Source organism: Salvelinus fontinalis, chromosome 1 (assembly GCF_029448725.1).
Source record: "Salvelinus fontinalis isolate EN_2023a chromosome 1, ASM2944872v1, whole genome shotgun sequence".
Taxonomy (NCBI): Eukaryota; Metazoa; Chordata; class Actinopteri; order Salmoniformes; family Salmonidae; genus Salvelinus; species Salvelinus fontinalis.
In genome coordinates this window covers 22,675,739-22,684,068 of record NC_074665.1, presented here as the reverse complement: position 1 = coordinate 22,684,068, position 8,330 = coordinate 22,675,739, and the positions used below count along the sequence as shown (strand labels likewise).

Here is an 8,330-nt window from a genome sequence, read left to right as displayed (position 1 = left end):
TTGACATGTGACAATGTACAGTCAAGTATTTATTGATTATTGCTGGTATGTTTGATTGAAACAGTATACTTGGTAAGTGTCACTAACGCACAGATACACATAGTCATCGTTCTGTACACAAAAAGTGCTGCTCGTTGAACCTCCATGGCCAAAACTCCCAACGTCAGTGGGCATGAGGTAAAGAGTGTTGCTATGTATTGAGCTGAGGGTCGGTCGTCTAGTAGTAAATGTTTAATGTCCCTAGTAATAATTCATTAATCAGTTTTGTCATTTTGGGTTATTTTCTCTGAAAAACTAACTCAAAGTAAAAAAAAGATCTTTGTGTACACCAAGCAAAAGGGATTTTGCTCATTAATCACGGCATCCGTGTTCACAACATCATCTAGTAAATAAAATGCAAACACTTATTGTACATTATAGTACAACCAGTCTTGATCCTCACCGCTCAAGGTCCGGAGTCCAGGGCCTGATAATCACCCTTTGTCCTCTTGTTGTCATCGAAGGAGCCACACCAGCACAGTGTCATTCACTAACATGAACCCAAGAGACATAACCACCACAAAGAAATAGAGACCCTCCAGCATGAATGCTCTGAGGCAGTGGAAGACTTTTTCACAAAGCTGAAGATAGCCTAGTCTTCCAGCATTGCTTACTGTAACAGAGGATTCAGCTCCTCAATGTCCTCCAAACTTTTCTACTGAATCACAAGTTTTCACTTGTCTCCCCATAAATGATATGTTGCTATACACAGGATTGCATATACTGTATGTAACATTTACATTTAATTAGGAACAAACAGAGCAATCAATTTGAAGAAACAGGTCGAGAGCATGGGACTACAAGGTCCTATCTGTATTTTTGTCAACATTTTGTTATTGACATAGCCTTGTTCTGTTCAATGTTCTCTACCTATATCGTACTCCAAATACCCCAATTCATGTTGTTAAGTTCAAAAGGATACAAGATAAAAAATTGCTGACACCATTCAAACCAATGAGGGTTCAAAACTTTAAAGCCAATTATCTCAGAATATTTTTTTGCAGATAGAACCTTATAGTCCCAAGCTCTTGAGGTGCTCTTGCTTCCCATACCCATTCCCACTCTCTGCTCATGAGCTTATTAGCAAGCCAATTAATTTGTCAAATCAAAACAGTTTCTGATAGTCCAACAGATTTACACACCTCCAGGTGACAACTACACTCAACTTCCATGCAACTGAAATTATTTCAGTGTACTTTTTTCTACCTCTGCACCCAATTTTTTTTAATAACAAAACAGTCCTTCTGAATTGTAAAATTGTTTTACTTTCGGTGGCCATTTTGTAAGATGGCTGCCATGTCCCCCATGGGCCAAATATGTCATGGCCTAATATCAAAATATTTTCAGGGTACATAAACCTACCTCTGTGCCAAATGTGGTGCTTTTATCACAAAGTGAACGATTGTTATGAAAATGTCAGCCTAGCCACCCCACTTTAACCTGGGAAGATCCAGGAGAGTCCTCCGGAAACCAGAGCTCTGTGGATGAAGAGGGCAGCAGCACTCTTATTGACAGACAACATGTAGAACGTTGCCTGGTTCCTGGAGGAGAACATCAAGCTATCCAAGATCTGTAGCAGCAATAAGGAGACAATGATACATCCCGCCCTGAAGGGGGTGCTGCTGTTCTTCTTGCTCTCGGTGTATCGGTGTAGAGGGGCGAGTGCACGGCCCAGGCCAAACAGGGTGCCCATGTTGCGCAGGAGGCTGGCGAAGGGAGTGGAGTCCATGTGGACCCATTCAGCCCTCACACACTACTTCTGGGCTTTCGCCAGGGTCCACAGCAGGTCCACGCCCAGAGCCTTCAGCAGCACGTAGAAGCCCACAGCGAAGGAGAGCAGGAAGACGGTGGTGTAGAAGTACTTCTTCAGACTGGCTCTGTAGATCCACTGCACTCTAGAGAAGAACTCAGCCACCATGATACCTGCCATGGATAGAGACCAGGGAGATTGTCATCAAGCTACAAGATCATTGAAATAAGATACAATAACTTTTACACTACACTACTTGCTAGGCCTGGTTGCACATTTAACCAGAGTTCCTGGAAAGGACGACAACATGAAAAGAAAATAACCACGCCAGCGCAATAGCATTCAGGTTAGCAGGACCTGCTGGGTACAAGGGAACAAGTTTCTTCATCTTGAAATCTAGACATCTAGATTCCTGGTTCTCTGACCCGTGATGACCCCACTGATGACGTGGTGGGGAAAGTGGGCAGCCATGTAGACTCTGGACATGCACACCAGCAGCTCCACTGTACACAGCAGCATCCACAGGCACACCTGCAAGAACCTGGAGATGAACAAGACACAAGGCCCTGCTCCAAAACAACCCTAGACCGTACCTACCCCCTTTTGGGCTTGAGGGCCACATCAGGATTTTGAAATTCAATGGAGGGCCGCACAGTTTTTTGTTGTTGTACTGATTTGTTTGTCCAAATCTATTTGAAGGCCAGAAAAAAAGGGGAGTTATTTGCAAATATATAGGTCCATGATAGTTTTTCCATACTTTCTATCTAGTTTTAAATGTTTAAGTATGGCCTGTAATGTTTAATAATAATCCCCCGGTAACAATTCGTTACTTGCTGAACATATCGAACTTTCAAATGTCTTTTCTGGGATGTCGAAATCAATTCCGAATGATTTGATAGCTTCACATCACATCATCCATTAAAAGTTAGATTAAAGAAAGAGGTTGATGCAGTGCATTTAGGCATTCCACTTTCCTCCGGTTTTTATTTAGCAAAGATGAAAATACATACTCACTCCGGACAGACACAAGCAAAAAACGCATGATATAAATGTTGCATCAGCCTAGGCTACACCTTAACATTAGAGATCTGGTATGCTGTACAGGATGAAAACGAGACAATTTTTCAGTCTAATCAACTGTAGGCTACTAATAAGAGCATATGCATACAGCCTATGTGCGCTGTCCACTTGGTCAGGGTAAACTAATTGGTAACGTTATGTATTTATAGTCCATTTGTGTGTCAGGAGAAAATGTGAATGTGATCAAAGTTGGTTTATATTCAAAACTGGGTTGGCTAAGCTGTCAATACGTTGTCAATTCAGAAGGATAAACTGGAATGAATCAAGCAATAGTGATGACAGATGTGAGTTCATTTTTTAGAAGGCCCACTGTATGATGCAAACATTCATAAAGCAAGCTCAACCCTGTGAGTTCTATTGTCTATCAGTTGTTGTCTGTGTCTGTCACGATCGTGTGGCGGATTGACGGACCAAAACGCAGCTTTAGGAAAATAAGCCATCTCCTTTTTATTTGAAGAAGAAGGCAAACGAAACAAAAACACTTAAACACTAAACAAAACAAGAAAACGATCGTGAAGCTAAATAACGATGTGCACACACAGGCTACAAACGTATCACATAGACAACTACTCACAACCAATGAAAGCCTATGGCTACCCTAAATAAGGCTCCCAATCAGAGACAACCGAAATCAGCTGTCTCTAATTGGGAACTCATTCAGGTAACCATAGACTCTCCTAGATAACTAAACATACATAGACAACGCTAGACACCTGAACTCAACACAAACCCATATACTACACCCAATAACCCCTTTACCATAGAAACACCCAAAACCAACAAAACACAAACATTCCCCATGTCACACCCTGACCTAACTAAAATAATAAAGAAAACAAAGAATACTAAGGCCAGGGCGTGACATAACCCCCCCCTTAAGGTGCGAACTCCGGGCGCACCATTACACAGTCTAGGGGAGGGTCTGGGTGGGCTTCCATCCATGGTGGCGGCTCCGGCTCTGGTCGTGGTCCCCACGTCACCACAGTCCCTAACCGCCTCCTTCGCTTCCTCCAAATGACCCCCCTCCACATTAACCACACTGCATTAAGGGGCAGTTCCGGACTAAGGGGCAGTACCAGGGTAAGGGGCAGTACCAGGGTCAGGGGCAGCTCCGAACTAAGGGGCAGTACCAGGGTAAGGAACAGCACCAGGATAAGGGGCAGCACCAGGCTGAGGGACTGCAGCACCGGACTGAGGGACTGCAGCTCCGGACTGAGGGATGGCCCATGGCTGGCTGACGGATCTGGCTGCTCATGGCTGGCTGACGGATCTGGCTGCTCATGGCTAGCTGACGGATCTGGCTGCTCATGGCTAGCTGACGGATCTGGCTGCTCATGGCTGGCTGACGGATCTGGCTGCTCATGGCTGGCTGACGGATCTGGCTGCTCATGGCTGGCTGACGGATCTGGCTGCTCATGGCTGGCTGACGGATCTGGCTGCTCATGGCTGGCTGACGGATCTGGCTGCTCATGGCTGGCTGACGGATCTGGCTGCTCATGGCTAGCTGACGGATCTGGCTGCTCATGGCTAGCTGACGGATCTGGCTGCTCATGGCTAGCTGACGGATCTGGCTGCTCATGGCTAGCTGACGGATCTGGCTGCTCATGGCTAGCTGACGGATCTGGCTGCTCATGGCTGGCTGACGGATCTGGCTGCTCATGGCTGGCTGACGGATCTGGCTGCTCATGGCTGGCTGACGGATCTGGCTGCTCATGGCTAGCTGACGGATCTGGCTGCTCATGGCTGGCTGACTGATCTGGCAGATCCTGTCTGATTGGCGGCTCTAGCACATCCTGTCTGGGTGGTGGCTCTAGCACATCCTGTCTGGGTGGCGGCTCTAGCACATCCTGTCTGGTTGGCGGCTCTGGCAGATCCTGTCTGGTTGGCGGCTCTGGCAGATCCTGTCTGGTTGGCGGCTCTAGCGGCTCCTGTCTGACGGACGGCTCTAGCGGCTCCTGTCTGACGGACGGCTCTAGCGGCTCCTGTCTGGCTGGCGGCTCTAGCGGCTCCTGTCTGGCTGGCGGCTCTAGCGGCTCCTGTCTGGCGGATGGCTCAGTAGGCTCATGGCAGACGGGCGGCTTTGCAGGCTCATGGCAGACGGGCGGCTTTGCAGGCTCATGGCAGACGGATGGCTCAGATGGCGCTGGGGAGACGGATGGCTCAGATGGCGCTGGGGAGACGGATGGCTCAGATGGCGCTGGGGAGACGGATGGCTCAGATGGCGCTGGGGAGACGGATGGCTCAGATGGCGCTGGGGAAACGGATGGCTCAGATGGCGCTTGGCAGACGGGCAGTTCAGTCATCGCTGTGCAGACGGCAGACTCCTGCCGGCTGAGGCGCACTGTAGGCCTGGTGCGTGGTGCCGGGACTGGTGGCACCGGGCTGGGGACACGCATCTCAGGGCTAGTGCGGGGAGCAGCAACAGGACGCACAGGACTCTGGGGACACACAGGAGGCTTGGTGCGTGGTTTAGGCACTGGTGGTAAAGGGCTGGAGACACGCACCATATAGCTAGTGCGTGGAGGAGGCACTGGTGGTACTGGGTTGGGGCGGGGAGGTGGTGCCGGAAATACCGGACCGTGCAGGCATACTGGCTCCCTTGAGCGCCGAGCCTGCCCAACCTTACCTGGTTGTATGCTCCCCCTCGCCTGACCAGTGCGGGGAGGTGGAATAACCCGCACCGGCCTATGTAGGCGAACCGGGGACACCATGCGTAAGGCTGGTGCCATGTACGCCGGCCCGAGGAGACGCACTGGTGACCAGATGCGTTGGGCCGGCTTCATGACATACGGCTCAACGCTCAGTCTAGCCCGACCGATACGTGGAGCTGAAATGTACCGAACCGGGCTATGCACGCGTACAGGAGACACCGTGCGCTCTACTGCGTAACACGGTGTCTGCCCGTACTCTCGCTCTCCACGGTAAGTACAGGGAGTAGGCGCAGGTTTCCTACCTGACTTCGCCACACTCCCTTTAAGGCCCCCCCCAAGAAATTTTTGGGTTGTACTCACGGGCTTCCAGCCTTGTCTCCGTGCTGCCTCCTCATATCGCCTCCTCTCGGCTTTAGCTGCCTCCAGCTCTTCACGAGGACGGCGATATTCTCCAGGTTGTGCCCACGGCCCCTTACCATCCAGTATCTCCTCCCATGTCCACGAATCCTGTGTAGGTAGGTCCTGTTGTCGCTTTCCATGCCGCTTGGTCCTATAATGGTGAGTAGTTCTGTCACGATCGTGTGGCGGATTGACGGACCAAAACGCAGCTTTAGGAAAATAAGCCATCTCCTTTTTATTTGAAGAAGAAGGCAAACGAAACAAAAACACTTAAACAAAACAAGAAAACGATCGTGAAGCTAAATAACGATGTGCACACACAGGCTACAAACGTATCACATAGACAACTACTCACAACCAATGAAAGCCTATGGCTACCCTAAATAAGGCTCCCAATCAGAGACAACCGAAATCAGCTGTCTCTAATTGGGAACTCATTCAGGTAACCATAGACTCTCCTAGATAACTAAACATACATAGACAACGCTAGACACCTGAACTCAACACAAACCCATATACTACACCCAATAACCCCTTTACCATAGAAACACCCAAAACCAACAAAACACAAACATTCCCCATGTCACACCCTGACCTAACTAAAATAATAAAGAAAACAAAGAATACTAAGGCCAGGGCGTGACAGTGTCTAGGTAGAGGAAATCCCCTTCCTAATCTAGTCTAAATATAATGAATATGAACAAGTTTAAAGTTGCTGCAGTTTGACAGGGTTTTCATCCACCTCAGTTTTTTCTTCTTCTTTTCTTTAAACCATGTGACTTGATTAGGAAAAACTGTTCCCATCATAGCCCATATAAAATATTTTTACAACTGATTAATCACTGTCATACCTTATAGGATCCAGAGTTTTCCTGGTTAGGGTAACAGATTAGGAAAAACTCCAGGCCCAAGGGTGTAACAATTTCCCCCCGCTCTGGGACCTATGGTGTCACCAGTCTGCTTGCAGTTGTCAGTTATCGTCAGGTATGTGGAGGATCAGGGCGTTATTCAGGAATGTTTCTTGGGCTATTTTGATGTGTCAAGTGGGCGAGATGTGAACTGTGTTTAACTTCAGGGAGAAACTTGTTCAAACCTTCGATGGCGCAGCTGTAATGGAATGTATCTGCTATTTGTATTTCGAGCTAAGTCCCCTCCCTCCTGTTCCCTGATTAAGCTGTGATGACCACTCCACTCCAGTACCATTGTCAACTCTGTCCTGACATGAACTGAAGCCACGTCTCATGTACCCGCTCATCTACTGGCACATTGAATGTTTCCTCTCCAAGCACAGTGAGTACCCCGATTAATTTTCTCTCATTACTGTATTTAGAGTCAATCACATACACAATCACATTATTACACATCAATGATTTTACTCCTTGATTGGACTAACTCATTCTTCTTTTGTCTAACTGTGTAGTGTGTTGTGTTATTGTTTTTTGTCTTCCCAGACAAATCCTGTCCTGCACTGAAGTCAAGCCTCTGAACACCTCAACTCATGCCTCATACGCTCATTCAATCACTGCTGTGATCCCTTCCAAACACTGTGTAAGTAGCCCTCTCGTTCCCATTCCCTATAATATTGTACTATAAATGTCTTTATTAAATGCTTTAGGTTAAAATAAATACTCTTGAGAATTTTTTAAACACATTTTGATTTCTACGTGGGTCTCCCATCCTCCTCAATTTTTCAAGTCACCAGCCTCCACTGGAATTCACTGTACACTTCCAACTGAATTCCTTTTCCAGATAAGATTATTCTCTATGTATTTACCCTGCTGAATGGGAATCAATACTAAAGTGCAAAGGTTGTTATGGCCCTTGATCATTCATTTATTACATACTAAGACAATAATGCTTCCACTTCCCAATACTACTATATTCTTGAGGTATGTTGAGTGATACGCATTGCTATACTCTGGCACACATTGGTCTATCTATGGCATTGCCGACCTGGTCCAGTTTCAAGACAACGCAAGTTCTCGTTCATGTGTATTTATTCCAAATTTGTAGTAAAAATCCATGACCTACAAAATGACAGAAACCTGATTTAACCTGTTCCTTACCACTTCAGGACCAGGTTGAGCCAGTCCCTAATGGCAGCCACCCAGATGAGTTTGACCCCCACGTCCCTGCGCAGATAGAACCAGCCTGGGAAGAAACAGAAGGTGGTATGCAGGTCTGCCACTGTAGAGGCTAAATCAGCCCTCATAATGCCCATACTTGGTCTGCAGATGGACGGCCACCTCCAACCCCAGCTGTGGAAAAGATCCATGACTGCAGGGTGGATCCAGATCAGCAACCCAGGGAAGGTGCACCAAAGCTGGTAGAGCTCCTCTGGAGCTCCAGGACTGTCTGTTCCCATCAGACTTTATTCAAGGTTAGGGCATTTGTTTGCCTTCAAGTGGACG

General features: G+C 47.5%; 1 pseudogene; it reads right to left on the bottom strand.

Moving 5' to 3' along the window:
* On the bottom strand, nucleotides 1–8,075 carry LOC129841081 (glucose-6-phosphatase catalytic subunit 1-like; annotated as a pseudogene).
* Nucleotides 8,076–8,330: the final 255 nt, after the last annotated feature.